This window comes from Anas platyrhynchos, chromosome 6 (assembly GCF_047663525.1).
Source record: "Anas platyrhynchos isolate ZD024472 breed Pekin duck chromosome 6, IASCAAS_PekinDuck_T2T, whole genome shotgun sequence".
Lineage (NCBI taxonomy): Eukaryota > Metazoa > Chordata > Aves > Anseriformes > Anatidae > Anas > Anas platyrhynchos.
The window spans coordinates 9,142,524-9,160,081 of record NC_092592.1 but is presented as its reverse complement, the minus strand read 5'-3'; positions in this window follow the sequence as shown (position 1 = coordinate 9,160,081).

Genomic DNA, 17,558 nt, shown 5'->3' with positions numbered 1-17,558 from the left:
AGAGAGAATGAGCTATTTATATGAGAGAAGAACTTATTTCCTCCCATCAGCATTTCTTCCATAGTTTGCTATATATTGCAAATACCTAGCAAATGTTACACACAGTCTTTGTTTCCTATCCATAGTTACATAAACACGGCTTTTCTATAAGGAGGCTGTACGGGATTGGCACCTAAACTCTGATCGTACATGCTTATAGTAGTATATGACTCGTGCTGTGTTCTTCCTTTCCCTAAATTGAAGACTATTTAAAAGAGGCTAAAGGTGTCAAGTCAGGTAGCCTAATTTTTACCTTTTTTTTTTTTTTTTTTCACCTCCAGCACCTCCAGTTTCCTACTGTCTGGCCACAGAAATGATTATCAGGAAAACTACTGGACAAAGGAATTTAGACAACTATTAGACAACATGAATCTGGTCTTACAGGGTCTTTATCTTCACATCACAGACAGGGTAGCTAAAACACAAATAGTGAAAAGACTTGCTGCTGAAACCATCAGAAGCTGTTTGTCCAGGCTTCTGGCTGTTTCCCCCACATAGGGTTATACCTGGGCTTGATGTGGCAGGCTGGCAAAATACAGTCTGTTCTCTAACTTTGCCTGTGCCTATTTCTCAGCTTTTACCAGAGGGCAGCATATGGCCTTCTGAGCTATAAATGCTTCAGGCTGTTCCATTTAGGATATTACAGCGATCATATTTTTTGACTGTGGAACCATGGCAATATATTGAAATCACACGTGTGCTTTGTCTTTCCTTACAACCTTCTAGGTTCAGGACACCTAGAGACAAATAATGTGGAAAAAGGCCTCTGTGTCCCTCCTGGCACTGACTGTACAAGTAGAAAGATACCTAGACAAAAAGTAAGAAAAGTCTCTCTTAATTTTTTAACTTCACTGTTGTAAAGCCTAATGAGGTGATTTTAATTTATTTGGCTACCAGCAACAGTATTGAAATGAAGCACATAATTTGTTAAATACTAACAAATATGCTTCAGGCTGTAAAACTAATGCAATTTTTTGCTTCGCTGGTAGCCTTGGAGGCATTTGATTTCCCCTTGCCCAAACTTCAACTTCATCTGTAAGCAGGCCATACCAGCAGATTTGATCAAGCTTTTTTTTGTCAAATTTTAAATTATGGCATTTTAATTTCTTCTTAAGCCTATTGGACCCTTCCTTGAGCCTCTTCCAAAACCCTTGCTGCCTGTCCATCTGCCACTTCAAACGTGTGTGTCTGTGCAGTAACTCTGAGTGAGCCATGCTCCTTGCTCAGCTCTGGTTTTGTTGAACATGCCACTTGAATATACTTTGGCTGCTCACTTTGTTTCTCACATTGCGTTCTGCTCAGGCAGTGGAGGAGTTCCTGAGAACTGAACACTGAAACCTCATCTAATCATTCTGTCAAACAGAGACTTTAGGACCTTAGCACAGTTTTCATAGTGAATACTTTTATATAGCCTGCATCTAAATTTTTTTCATCTTTTCTTGTCCTTGACCCTGTCATCTGTGATACGTAGAGCAGGCAGCATAGAGTGCTCTTGGAGCACCGCAAAGCTAAATGCTCACAGTGTTATGCTTGCTACCTAGCTCACAGAAGAATATGAAATATTTGAAGACATAATGGATTCTATGTATTATTTATTATTTAAGTGTATTTTGTGAAGGTTGTGTGGCTATTTTGGGGGAAGGAGGAAAGGCAGTATTGTTTGATTATTTTCCAGACAGAATGATGTATGAAGCTTCAGAGAGCTATTTTAACCATCTGATAGACATAAAACTGGACTAAGAGGCAGTTTGAATGATAGATTTTTTTTGTGAGAATTCTCCTTTTGATACAAAGCCGCATAAATATTGGGGCCTTTTATAATGACTGTAGTTGCAGAGATTTTGATGGACATTCTTAATACATCAAAGCAAATTGCTATTATAGGGAAAAACGAAATGCTTGCCAGCTATAGAAAGCTGAAATGAATGTGCATGTGTGGAGATACTGAGAATGGTTGTAAGGAAGCAAGGCCGGTGTTAAAAGACCAAAGAAATGTAGATTGTAATAACAGCATTGAGTAAAAAATAAGAAGGTAACACTCCAAAATTTCAAGTAATATACAGAGCTAATATAATGCTCTTGCAGGAAGATTTTGCCAGGGAAAATGGAAAATTTTCTTATTCCAGGTAGGGTGAGGAGAAACATTATTTGAATCACAAATCTTCTGGAAGAACACTTATGTTCTCTGTCAGATATATGCAAATTAAACAGTATTTGAAATCTTTTCACTGGATCCTGCTGGATAGAACATGTCTCAAGGGCAATCCAAGGGAAGGGAACATTTGATAAACACACATGGCTCCAGGCAGAGCTCCGTGCATCCCCACAGAGCCATGATGCCAGTGAGCTTTCTGCTGTGCCACACTTTTTTTTTTCCCCTCCTCCTTTAGGCTCTGAATCAAATCCATTTGAAATCAGTGGGGTACTTTCTTTAGACTTCAAAGAGCTTTGGATCAAGTGTGGTGGTGGAAGTGCAGGTCAGGAAGTACTGATCTGAGCTGCGTTTCTTTTTATTTTCCTTTTCCCTTATTTGCTCTAATTTCAGAAGGGAACATGCTATATTCTGTCCACTCTCAAGCAGTTGTGGGCCATGAGCCACCAGAGCCTGACACTGTGTCATTGGGCTTTCAGAATAGGAAGGTTCACAATTTTTCTTCTGTTTTCCTGGCTCCCTCCCACCAGATGTTCCTTTCCTTTCTCATTACATGGTGCAGTGGAAGAAAGTACCTGGCATCTTAATAATATTAGTTTTATGATAATCTGGTGTTCAGTTGTGAGATGAACATCAGATGCTTACATGGTTTCTCTACCCACACACAGAGCATTTGTGTATATGTAAATTTATACTATAGTATTGCTGCTACAAAATTATTCAGAATTTAAAGGCAACTATGATTGGGTATATATGTGACAGAGGCAGAAACAGATGATGTCCCCATGCTGCTAAAGGGATAGCTGCTATTGTGTAGCTGCCTTGTGCATCCAGCGGAAGGACAAAAGACTTCTTGGAATCCTGTTGCTGAAAACTGAATCAAAATTTGAGGCAAAATAATTCACTTAAACTTCTTCCCTCTGCATGCAGAAAGGGTGCATTTTCAGGGAGGCCCAGAGAGGGCTATGGCATTTGAAACCCAGGGGCAAAATATTCCACTTCCTTCCCTGCTATTCTCCTTCCCAGTGTCCAGCTTCATTACTTTTTCCTGCCCCTCCTTTCCCGTAACTTTCTGGTAACTGAGCACAGAAAACGTTTTAACAGTGTATGCACCTGTCAGGGCAGGCTGGAGGAAAGAGATGCTGGAGTAGCTGTGATTTAGGGGTCAGATACTCTGATCAGGGAGAACACGAGGCTTAGCCAACCTCTTCCAAAGAGCAGAATAGGCAGGTTGGATTTTTCTCATGGAAATTAGCTGAAGTGCTCTTCTAGAAAGAGTATCTTACACTCTTCCAGCAAAATCTCTATTTTGCTGACTTGCAGTGTTTGCATTTGTGATGATCTTCCCATAGCAAAGAAATTCTGCTTCCGGCAACATTTCACAGAATAAAATTCTTGTAATCCTCTTCTCTGGAAGACTGGAGGAAATACACTCTGTAATGTTTTCTGAAGTCTCAAACGCTCTTCACACCAGAAGAATGATTTCTAATTGACACCACAATGTGCATTTTGCAAAGCATGTTTACAGTTAGTAGTTAAATATATTAGTGAGATCGCTGACATGACTGAAAACATAACTTTCCCTCCCACCCTTTCCCAAAAATAAAAGGAACAAAAGCCTATATACTGTAGAGAAACTATGTAAAGCCTCCAATATGTTGTACAGCAGATGTGGTCCTGTCAGATGTGAATTTGAAAGAGGGTACCCTAGGAAAGTTTCACATTAATTATTTAAAAAAACATTGCTTGTGCATGATCTTTGCTGCTTCTGTCTACTCTTTATGCTGTCTCCAAATATTTCAGCTCTTGGCACCAGTCAGATGAGAGCTGGGGGTTCCTGTAGAGACCAACACAAGCACTGCCAGCCCCTGAGGGTGCCCAGGCAGACACTGTATGTTGTGGGAGAGTGCTGCTGATGTTCTCAGGTAACAGCTGTGCTCCTTTACCTGATAAATCTGATGAATCTACGATCTGTACTGCATTTATGTATGTAAGAAGACCAACCAGGAGATGTGCTCATGTGCGATTATGTGACCACTCATATTCTTTTATTAACCATGACCTCTCAGAATGGATTTATACATTCTGCCAAAGGAGAAAAGAGAAGAAATGTGAGTGTAGTGTTTAGCTGAAGAGTGAAAGAAGCTGAACTTGAAAGAAAAACACATTTTTTTGCTATTAAATGTGTTGGGAGTTTACTCAACAGATAGCTGATTACTTGGTAACTCTAGGATGTTACAGGTTTCCATGGTGGCAGACTATCAAGAAAAAATGTGAACTGGTATTTTCCACCCCTGCAGTTCAATAGCTTCTTGAAATAGAAGAGTGTGCTCGTGAATTCCATCTTGAGCTGGAGGCTGGGAAGGTTGGAAAATCTTCCCAAGTGACTTGCTGTTTGTGTCCAGAGATTTGGAAGGGAGAGAGGATGAAGTAGTGCTGCCATGTCAGTTTTGTGCCAAAGGAGTTTCATACTGAGGACAGATCTACCAGGAGCACAGCATTTCTGTGTACCAAGCTCTTTGTACTTACGTTCATCATGATTGCTCCCTTGCGTCTCTAATGACTGAGACTCTGGAGACACTAGCAACAACCATATTTGTACAACACAGCCACCTTAACCTGAAAACTAGTCACTAGGAAAGAGGATACTGGACAAATACCACAAAGACACATGCGTATATTATTGTGTGTGTGTGTGAGCAGTGACCAATATTTTCAAATAATGATGTATTGAAATCTCATGGGAGAAAACAAAGTCGTTGATTAATCATGCAACAGCAGGGAACAAAGCAAGTATACAGAATCCCTAGGTATATTTGAATTTCATAAACAGGATTATATTCTTCCATGCAACTCTAATTCAAAGCTTTTGAAGCATCCATATTAGAAGACACTGGCCTGGAGTAATAATGTGATTGATAAGATGAAAGAAAACTTTGAAAGAACTGGTGTTCTCTGTGCTCAAATAGAAAAGGTGCATTAGCGTTCTCAATAGGATTACAAGCTAGAAACAGGCACAAAAGGCATGAGGGCCTTATTCTACTTCTGCTGTGTCTGGTGTTCATAATTACACCTGCTCAGGGCAGGTTCAAATGAGGTACTCCATTGCCATCGCATTTTACTCCCCTGCTGAGAGTCAGTGTTTTAAATTAAAACCCAAAGAAAGCTTATAAAGCCACGGGGCTATGAGGAGAAACAAACACAGTTTGGTTTTGACCTAATGCAAATAAAATATTCTAATTCAGAGTCTGAATCTATAACCACAATCAGATTGAACTTGACTAGAGGGAGTCCTCAGCTGTTAAGCGTATAAAGCTGTTTGTTAAAGGCCACGTTCTGCCATGCTTCCTTAGCAATTCTAGTGCAGCTGCCTCTGTTGTCATTCCCAGAAAAGAGTGCTGGTATAGCTGCATCATTCTTGTTCCTGGAATGCTCAGAGTGTTCAGAAGAAGAAAATCTATGCAGAGTTAGGGAAAATAATTTCCAGCCTCTGTCAGGTAGTATCTGAAGTGAGTATTGAAGCCAGAAGCACACCCATTCCCTAGAATCTCCCTCTTGTTAATTTGGTTTAATGTAATGGCAGCTGGCCTCATTGGCATGTGCATAGCCAGCGCTCTGTGAACGCCAACTCGCACCGCACATCTGACATCATTTTGGGAATAAAACATTGAAAGAATGACTCTGTTATTAGTTTGGAAGCAGAATTCTGCTTTCAAACTATATGCGTTCATACGTATGATTCTGTTTGTGAACTCTGTGTTCGTATATATACACATCTATTATGGATTACCTTTTACTGCATACTTTTAAATATTCTTCAATAGGTAGTTTAGGATGTGGGTATGACACAATGATCAAGGAATGCAGCATGCTGAATTTAAATAGGAACTTCTGCATGAAAGTAAACAAAATGATGCATCTTTCATGTGAATTTTCACAGTTGGCTCCGTAATGGCAGGAAGAACAGCGCAGCGTAAGAAGCTTTAATAACAATGAAGAGCTACTTTTTTCCCTGGCCAATGGAGTCTGTTATCCTGTAAGTGCATTCCCTTGTTTTGGCTTTCCCTATTCCCCCTTAGATTTGTGTCACTGCTGGGACGAGACCCAAAATGCTATGGAGAGTAATTGACCAAAATTCTTTATCTATTTTCTTCAAAGAAGCATCATGTAAAAATGTTTTTACCTTTGTCAGCTGTCTTCACAACAATATAATCCATTTATTTTAATTCTCTTAGCTGATTTAGGCTGTTATATACGTTAAGCCTTTCAGTAAATCAACTTAAAAATTTAATACTTTGCAGGTGAAAGATCTTACTTTTATTTTAATGTCAACATGTCTAGCTTACACAAACCTTCTAAATAATTAGCAGCATATCTTAAGCCTGTTGAACAGGAAAAAAAATCATGGAGTTCTCAGCTGTTTTCAGCAATGAAACAAGGGCTGTGAAAGATTTAAAACAAAAGGATTACCTAATTATCTGTATGCATATGAAATTGTATCATCAGGTTTGCAGATGAGGCAAACAAAACTGCCATTTTCTGCTCATGTGGAATTATGTGGGTATTGCAATTTGCCTTTTATTTTAGCAGGGGCTGAATTAGAGCCATCTGCAGTTCTACTATATAAGTGTGAGAGAGATTGCGAGAGCTCTATTTTCATATCTCTTTTATATAATAATACAATTCTGTGATAGAAAAAATAGAAAGAGGAAAGACTCTGAGAGAAAAGAGAAGGTTGTTTGGGGAATTCGGATAACAATTTGATAAGCAATCGTAAATTCTGGATTTTCAGTAGTAGATAGAACTGCCTGGAAAGTTGGAAAAGCCATCTGAGCTGAGGCTTTTGTTCAAAAGGTCTGAGATGAAAGCAAACTGTGTGAGTAGGTATCTGCAATAGGGGAAGGAAATGGAAGGACTGGTTATCTCAGCTAGAGAAAAGATTATGCATCAGCATTGATTAGTTCCCTAAAGAAGCCCTGCTTTTTTTTTTTTTTTTTTTTTAACTTGCACTGTGTACTTAAATGAGTAGAGGAGCATGAATGAAGTTACGTTTTGTATTTGTGTGTGTGTACTTTAAGTGCAGTTGTAGCATTAATTAAGCCTGATGGTTTAATTTGAATTTCCAGAGGTCTTGGCATTTAGTATTTGAGAAAGAGAATACAATTCTGAGTATAAGAATAAGATGGCTCTCATGAAAATAGCTTGTTGAAACAAGTTTATTTTTAGATCATTTTTTTTGTTCTAATGACAAAAAGAAGGAATTTTATTTGCTTATAAGACAAAGAGGAAACCCCCCACAGCAGAGGTATCAGCTATTACTAAATGGCTTGATTACAGAGCCCAGAACACAGTGTTCAGCCACTGCCTTATTCCTCCCCCAGACAGTGGGGATTACATCCTGCAAACAGGTCTTGCTTTGAGAGAGTGTATTCAGTCCTGTATCTTCCTAGCAACACAGAGATATTTATGGGTGTGTAACTGCGTATTCCTTGAGGCTGGGAAGGGGATGTATTACACCAATTGAAATCTAATGATTTTATTTGTATATCTAAAGCCCAGCAATTATTTGGTGTGCATAAATCAGCTAGACTCACAGTCTGAGAGAGGAAGGATAGAGATGGCATGGTGAAGGTAACTACAAGCCATTTCTGTATCCTCCTGGGTCTTTGGCACATGGTGGAACCTACATGGCTGAAGAGGTCTAATAAGGAGACCTTAAGCACTTGAGCCAGTGGACTAGCATAGCTTCCTGCTCAGGCCCTAAAGCAGCAGCCTAGGGCTGCTCCTCAACAGCCCTGCTCTGGTGGAGAGGGGTGATAAGGCTCAGGCTATCCGCTACGTACTACCCCAGGGTTAATCAAAGCTCTTCTGAAGCTTTGTTGCTGTTACGTGGTGGAAAAGTATCGTTATGAAACAGTGATCCCATTTGAGGTTTAAATCTAGAGGTAACTTTTTCACACAAATGCTTTGTTTTCCTACCCAGAAGAAATGACCGACAGAAGGGATTAATGTCCTATTTACCATACAACTGGTTCTCACAGCATCAGGCAGCATAACTACAACATGATGGTACCATTTCTCAAGACCAATCTGAGGGGATAGAATGGTAAAGCAAAATATAAAACCGCATAATCAAAGGTATTGGTAGAAGCTAGCAGGATTCATGGGTATGCTTTCTTCTGTTTAGGATGTGATAAAACTGATTTTAGGACAGGAAGATGCTCTCATGTAACAAACATGCGCAGTTTTTCTTCCTCCTGTTGTTTAGCTTTGTATTCAAGACGATCTCAAACAACATGCCTGCCAAAACTTATTCAAGAATGTAAGGACTTACCATGATGTGCACTTAGATTAACTGGAAATGATTCAGAAGAGAAGATGTCGCAGCACATCCCTGTGTGTGATGAGCTGTTTGTCATTTTCTGTTTTAATGCAGATGCTAGCAGAGTACAGACCTGGAGATAAGTGTTTTAAATAGAGCACCCAATAGGTCTGAACCAAAGAGATTCATAAATATTCAAACAAACCCTGCTTCCCTTGAAGCCTGTGGTTAAATCTGCCAAGCCCTGTAGCTTCAACAGAACTTTACAATTGAGATCAGTACAAACCTTGTGACTATAAGTCTTCACATCAGTTATTGCTGCTTAGTAAAATGTGCCAATTCTTAAAGGACTATTTTAATAATAAATGCATAATAATATGTGAAGATAATACAGCTGTATTGGGGGGTTATTTAGCCTATAGTTAGGTAGGCCAAAGGAAGAAAAAACTAGGGCTTTGAGAGAGAAAGGGAAGGAGGAATAGAGGGCACACCAGGACTGCAGAAAAATGAACGAGAATTTGTTCTCCTTATCATAGGTGGGTAAAGCAAGAAACGATATCCTTAAGTCGGAGCAAACATGATTTATATTAGCTGTTAGGAAGACTTTTCAAAGTGCAAATTTCTAAAGCATCTAAAATCCACAACTGTTTCATCTCCACCCCAGAGAGAGGACAGTGGGGAGAAATGCCTGCCAAGAGCAATCTCTGTGTTTACATGATCTCCTTGTCTATTGTTCTCCCACCATGGGGTTTTCCATGGAACAAAGTGATATGAATCACCAAGTGAATATTCAATTAGAATAAAGAGGTTCACCCAGTCTCTAATTCATCAGTGATCTGTATTTATACCCCTGCTATTATTTAGTTTACTCAGTGAAAGAGCTACACCATTATTTTCTGTTGCTCTATAAATATAGATGAGAAACAGTTTTGTTGATACATTTAAATAGGTAAGCAGCCAAGAAATTGAACTTGGAGCACATTGCTCTATCTAACAGCTAAATCGGACTTTTTTAATGAAATATGACGGAACTGATGCTGCTTCTTGCTGTTTTTTTCTGGAAATGTGCAAAAATAGAAGTGAAAAAAAAAGAGAGAAAACAGATTGAGTATTCAGCTTGGAGAACTGTTTCCAGTATTTGAGCTCAAATTCTCTTAAAGTACAGAGTACTGAGACTGTGTCTGTGGATTTCTTCAGCTTTAGTAGTAAATGATCTCTCAATGTGCCAGTCTAGACAAGAACTTGTAGTTTGTAACGTTAACATAAGCTTTCATCTTGCAATGAGTTGCATGTGCTGTGCTTCACTCAGATGCAAACACCACCAGGGCATTTGTAGGTGGTAGATTTCAGGCCAGATCAGAACAGTATATTTTTTATCTGACCATAATATATTTTGGTAGGGATAACCAAATTCTTCAGTCTCAATTCTGTAATGTTTTAGGACTGTCAGATGTGGAAGCTGAGTAAAAAAAACAGACTGGAGTGTCTATTCCAAAAATCTAGCAAATCAGAAATAATAACAGTTCCTATCAAAAGCATTTTCTTCTTAATATACTGATGCATATAACTCTTTAGATTAGGTTGACTTCAGTATTTTTAGAAAATAATTGCAAAAAAACTTTTTATTTCTGTTTGACAAAGAAAATTTGCAAACAAATCTATACATTGAGAACACCAAAGAGTTAATGGAAAGGAAACGCGATGCAGATACTTTGAAAATCAAGATGTTCTCTTTCTTGGGAAAGGGACCTCTTTCCTGGCTTTCTCTGTTAATGATATTCCAGTTGTTCTTGGCAGCATGTTCATCAACGGTGGCTCCCAAGGTGACCTGCCAGGCTCCAGAGGTGTGGTGCATTCTTTGTAGTCCTCTAGTGTTGTGTCACAGGTAACATGTTAGTACATTTGGAAATCAGACCTGTCTGCATATAAACCCCACACTAATCATTTCACTTAAAACGGGACAGCTTTGTTTTCAGGCTTTCTATTGAAGGAGCCTGAATCATAGGTATTTAGAAGATGTCTAGTTATTTTATTTATTTATTATTTTTACCCTTACCTTTTAAAGTTTTGCTGCAGGAATAGTTTGCAGTTGAACTTACTTTCTGTATTTGAGGAGTACTATGTTTGCTAATGAAAGCTATTTCCAGAAACTTCAATGAGAAATATTTTTATATGAGCATATGATAGCAGTGTACAGGTACTGTTTGATTCCACAAAACTGTAAGGTCTGACAGTCACCACTGTTAAATATTCACTGCTGACAGATCTGTGAAACATTAATGGTTTGCAATCATAACATCTACCTGCATTGGAATTTTGTCTTTTGTACATTATTATAAACCTAAACTTGTGGAAAGTTTAACGCTTGTTCTATCATGGAGAGAGCAATGAAGTGGGGATGTTCACATCTGTGATAACAGCTTGACTAGAGTAAGTAAGTTCTGAAAACAGCCTCTGAAGTAACTCATGAAAAATACCAACCAAGAGAAGCCCAATCCAGTAAAATATTCTGTTCCTGTGTTCATACCACAAATGTTGCTTTGTTGTCATTCTGATGTAATATTTTTTTTTGCACACTTAACATTGCTTGTCATTCTCACCCCTTTGCAGTGTAAAATCTGTCTGACACTGGAAGACTAATTGCAGTTTAACCCATTGTTCAGAACAAACACAGTGGGAAATCAGCACAAGAAGCCACAAAATACTCTAGATTTCATTCCTTTTTGACTGTGGTAATGTGTCTAAAATGATTTATGATAGGACAGTACTGTCATCTGTGACACATAGTAATTGTCAATTCCAGTCCTTTCTTAGGCTCTGAACTCTGGGCCTGTAACTTTTCTTACTGAAGACTTGTAACACAAGATTTTCTTATATACGTGCTTGCCTGATAGAGCATAGGGAGACTAAGGGATTGATTCAGAAGGTCCTGGAAATGAAATGGCTTTCAATGCTAGGAAGCAGCAGGGACTCTGCTTTTATATAAAAGCAGATCCTCTCCTTGGTGATGAGTAAGGCTGAAAACAGATGGAAGGAGGTCAGGGTAATTAGCACAGTGCCACAATCTGGTGAGCTATTTACACCACAGGTCATCCCACATCTGTATTGTGGTGGTGGAGCTCTTTGGTACTCCATCTGGCCCCCAGCCTCACCCAGGGCACTAGCTGCTCCAGCTGCTCCCAGTTGACACCCTGAGGTCTCCCAGGGGATGGATTTTGCTCTTCCTCAAGTTCTTGGCCCAGGAGTGGTGGCACAACATAACTGCCTTTCTAGAAACTGGATCTCTCGAAGTCATGTGAAACAGTAGGCATTGCCCCCCACCTTGGCCATGCTTGCTAGTTGTGCTGCACTTCCCTGTGCTGAGATGCAGTTCATGTTCACTCTTGAGCAGGGCTAGAAAATATGAGGAATGGGGTCTTGCAGGCACTTCCATATGGTGCTTTGGTTGCATCAGGGCCATGCTTTTCTCTTCGATTAACCAAGCAGCTGTCTGTGTGTCTGAACTCAGTTTTTCCTGGTGTGATTCTAGGTTCCTTCTGAGGCAAGAAAAGGTATTTTAAGCATTCAGAGAGAAGTTATGTGTGGACAGGAACACATTAATCACTGGTTTGGGGGTTCTGTGTCTGTGGGTGGGAATATTATTCCTGAGAATTTTAGAAAGAAATAGCTTCAGTAGGCATCAATGCCTATTTATTTTTGTCCTAGTTATATCTCTTCCAAGTGTTCCTATGCTGTATTGTTTCGGGTTGTATGAGCCTTTATCGGGGTTTATTTGTTTGTTTTAAAGCCTAGATTCTGGATCCTGAAAAAAGATCCATGCTGAGCCTTACACCATATGACTAGACTATCTAAATTCTGTTAGGGCACTTAGAAGATGAACTGAAGCATTTTTAAAGGTCTTTCTTAAGGGCTTTGGCCTGAGAAATTACAGTGACCTGTCCTGAGAGTGAGTTACCAAATAGGTATCTTCATTTGATGTACCTTAGAACAGGTGAGGTCATCTCAATGCAAACAATCAATCAAATTGGAATTGGTCTTGGTATTTATTGGTCTGCTGTAGAGTTTGATGAGGCTGACTTTCAGTAGCAGCTCAGCCCATGGTCGCACTCTCTAAAATTTTGTGTCCATAACTCATGTTTATTAAATGTAACGTGAAATGCACCAAGAAGCCACACCAAACTTAATTTTCCTCTTTTATAATAGTAACACTTCATGCAGTTGTAAAACCCTTAATTTGATTCCCTTGTCTAGGTTAATATTGCCTAGAATATAGAAAAATAGATTATCTATTTAAAATAACAAACAAACAAACAAAACAAGCTGACTTTGAAGAAAATTAATCTTCAGATAAATACATAATTTGTGAAAATTATGTACAGCGCTTAAGCAGAGGAAAAATACCTAATCCAGAAGAGAACAAAAGCTGTAGAAAATATTTAAAGGTAGAGAGCATTAAAGATGCAGATGGAAATGTTGATAAGGTATGATACAAACCTAACCATAAATGCAAAGTCAGGACCAATCTAGGCAAATAATAAAGGCCATTTCCACATAATTACTTAGGGAGGTCTACTGAAGAGTGGGCACTGCTTAATGGAGAGGCTGCTGGGATGATGGCTCAGTCATTTTTCTGCAGCTAAAGTATGTGATTATTTCCTTGTGGAAATGAGGAACAAAAGAAGTGGATTTTCCATTTCTGAATGACTGTAAATATGTCCTTAGACATATTCCAGACTGCATTTCTGAACACTTCAAAGAAAAATTGGGCTGTTTGGAAGGTTTTAAAAAACCTGAATGCATACATTTATATTTAGCTGAAGTCTGTATGCTTATAAAAAGAGTAGAGGATATGGTCTGAGATAATTATTTATTTTACAGTGGCATCGAGACATTTCTGGCAGATAAAATGGCTATTTCATATAATGAGACAGGACTAGATAAAATATGTCAAGAAGCATGCTGTGAGCATAAGCTTTCAGTTGACAATAGTTTTTGAGAACTTTAAAAAGTCTTTGTGAATGAGTAAAATCAATAGGAAAAAAGACAGAAGGAGTTAAAAAAAAAAAAAAAACAAAAAAAAAAACAACAGACAAAACATCCAAAACCAACGAACTTAAATCTCCAGCTGCATAGAAAGGACAAATATTAGCAGATACAAAGAAGTGAGCCTTTAAGGGTGAGGTATTTGAATGGAACAGTTGGATGTAGGATCACTGTGTGCTTTTGATGTTTTTATCCAAATCTTTGCAAGGAGGATCATGAGAACAATGCAACCCAAGAATCTCAGGCAAAACAGAGCAAAGAATGTGGAGAATCTATAAACACAGTGCTTGATCATGTAAGAAATAAGATGCTTCAGAAGTCCCTTAGAGAAAACAAATCTACTTGTTTCCTTGAAACCTTTCCTGTTAAATGCTTTCAAATCTTACGAGAACTTCCAGAACACAAAAGAACAAGTAGGAAGAAACAGATACTTTGGAAAGTTGGGTGTAGGAGAGGTGTTAGGAAGTGAAGTCACAGACTTGCAAATTGCTGTTGTTATTAATGGACGATAATTCAGCTAGTTTTGGATGATTATGATCAACTCCTGATAAATACCACAGTGGTAGAGATGTGTAAATGAAGAAGGTGATTTGAGGAGGATGGCTGGCCACCTTTCTGTTGAGTACATCAGTGCACAGCTGTGTATAGGTTGGTGGGGTGGCTTCCTTGTTTCTGTGCGTAGTGAAATGCCCGAGCAGTCATGTGATGGATAGTCTAAAATGCTTCATGGTTCTTTGTCCATAAGCTCATGTAGCTTTTACATGCAGAGGTACGTATATAATTATGCATAGAATAACTTACCCATATAGGATATTAACTCGTTTCTGTGGATTAGGAAGGTGAACTATGAAACCTGATCAAACATACTTCAAGTTGTTCGACAGGTTTACTTCGCTTTCTAGACCAGATTTAAACAATAATTAAAGGAAAACTTCCACGTATTCTAATGGCAGCAGGTTTAGGCACAACATCTCTCTTCAGGCCTTCCCAAAATACCTTCTCAAGGAGAGTCATCTTGCTCTCACAGACTTCCAAATATCATTGGTAATTATGTGATTCTCAGGTAGGAAGCTTACTGATGCTTTTTTTTCTTCAGAAGTAAATTTGCATTGTGGTCTCCTGTGAGAGATTTTACTCTAGAAGCTGTGTCCAGTCAAATGACATATCTGTTGACAAATGACATAGCTGTTATCAAATGACATCCTCAGATGTATTATTTAATTATTCATACAAAGCTAGCATGCAGAGAAGAGTGCTAAAAGGACCCAAGGGCTTTCCTTCATCTAAGCTCTGGGCTTTGTATTTCCCTCTTAGCTCAGTCAGGCCTAACTGATTACAAATGCCTTTGCCTTTGGCTAAACTAGGATTCACTTTGTTTCCCCACAGAAATAAATTCCTTCATCTCAAAGGTCAGGTTTTCATCTAGTCTAACATCCTGTGTATTACCAGGATGCACAGAGCTTCCTACCAGGAAATCCTCCTCTCCACTGCCAAGGGCTTTGAATACTTGGGCAGAGGAAAAACTTCAAAGGTATTGCTAGTTTGATTGATTCCTTTATTTATTTTACTTTCAAAGGCATTGCTTTCCTTTCTGTGGATTTTCAGTCAACTGGTGCAGATACAACAAGTTCCTTTGAACCCTCTGAGTAAAAAATATCATAACCAAATGAAAGAAAGAGATTCAGCTTGAGAGGTATAATGGGCATTTCCCGTGGTCCTTGCACAAACAGGTTAAAATAAAAAGAAAATGTTCTTTTTTGTGTGTTACTTTCTTCTCCTCTTCCCTTGCTGGCACACTATAAGTCTTTTGATAAAGCTATGCATCCTAGCACACACCTGTACAGCCTGGCAGGTTTTCGTGTGCTTTATCTTCCATCTTGATGGAGAAGTCCTGTATTGATTTCAAGATCCATCAGTGGAGGTAAACAGAGCCCTGTGTGAGGAAAGAACCAGCTGGGACATATATCATTGCTGTGCATCCTCTCTGCTCAACCATGCCAGAACACTGAGCCACAGTGGAACTTAATAGCATGTTGAATAAAGGTTAGGATCTTCTAAAATATAACAAGAAAATGGTCCAGCATCAGTGGTGTCATGTCTATACACTGACTTCGGTTACATTGAAAAACTTACTCTAAAAGCAGTTGTATTAGCAGCAGCTTCTTAAAAAATAATGTATGTATTTGAAAAACCAATTAGCTAAGCTAAGCTGAGGTTTTAAGCTTTAAAAAAATCCTGTTATCCATTGAGTCTGATAAGCCATGGAATCATATGAAAGTCACCAATTAAGCTCATCTTTTATTTTTTTAAATGGGGAAAAGATCAGATATATTTGAGTCTTATTCAAGCCAATTATGTTCCTTCCAAACAAATGAACTGAAACTGTTAACGGATCTGACTTTGCCCCAGGCTTTTAGCTACCAAATCCACCTCATTTTGGTTGTTTCTCTAAAACACACCAAAAATATTGTTCCTTTATTGTTGTTAATCACATTCTCATGCGCTTCATGCCATACGGAAGAGATTACACAATTGTGTATCATTTTATATAATCTTAATGAGAGAGCTGTAATAAATAGGAAATCTTCTGGGGAGTCTTTTGAGTTTTTAGTGTAATCATTACAGATACGGATGCTCAGTGAATTGTATAGAATTGCAAAAGGTGTCTTTCAGGCTGTATTTTTCCCCCAAACTACTGGGTCTCATTCCATGAGCATTAAATTGAATGAATGAAGGGTTTTAGAAGCTGTGTAGAAAGCAGTTGACGTCTATACTGCCTTTTTAATGAACCACATTGTCACTATTGCCTGAATTGACACAAGGCCAAGGGTGTAGGAGAAAGATAATAAATGCAAAACTTCCCTCTCGCCCTACAGAGTGTAAATTCATTATGTGATGTGACATTTCAGTTGAAGTTGGCTGCGCTTTGTTTCACATTCCTCATTTAGATACATTTCAAATGGTTAGATCTTTACTTTTCAGTTCTTTGTGGCTGACTGAAAGCTCTCCAACACACAGTAATCCTGCCTTAACTACAGGAGAACCCAGAACTCCACAGTAATCACCTTGATAAGGAGCAAAGCAGTTCTCAAGTGTATGTTTTGCATATTTAGAAAAAAAAATCTTTGGAGGAAGATTTACAAATGAATCTGTCATAAATGGCATCTTATTTATAAATGGTATAATTGAAAAAATGAGCAGCAAATTATGATACTTAATATATTATGGCTGAAAGATTGCACTGCACCCCCAGTATTAGGAACAGCGCTCTAAATCTACGAGTTGGTCACTCCTTAACGGAATATTTCAAGTTAATTTGTCTGATGAACTATCAAAAAATTAACTCCCCCTTTTTCTCTCCCTCTCTACATGAGATAAAGACACACATCTTCCTGAAATGAGCACTCTGCATGCGAAGAGCATGGATTGAAGGTAAATTGATGAAGTCAATACATATACCACGTGTTGATGTCAAATCTATGTATTTGGTTCAGTCTTGAAAGAAAATAATTATGTGCTGTTCAGTCTTGGAATATTTAAATAGAAGTGGCACACATTTCATCTTTGGGCAAACAATCCAAAATCCAGTGTAGGATCAAATTTTGCACCTGGATTTTCATGCAAGCAAGTTTTGATAAGCTTCTAATGGGCAAGGTGGCTTAGAGACTAAACGAGGAAATGCAGCTGGACAAAGAAAAAGAAATACTCCTAGTCATACCTGAGCAGGTAGGAAGGGGAAACTAATTGCAGTACAGTCTTTTTCCGCCTCCAATGTTTTATTGCACTAGATTATTTGCTTTCAACAGTCTTAACATAAGCAGCATCTTCTGCCTTCTGCTGTCAAAAAACCAATTCATTTCTTTCAGTGAGAGCTTGAGCCACTGTGTTCCATGTGTTTGTCATCTCCACGATTCACTTTTGTAATTCATTCACCCTACCCAGGCTTACTTAAGCTCCGAATGAAGCCATAATTCACGAATAGTGTGGTAAACCACATCCTCG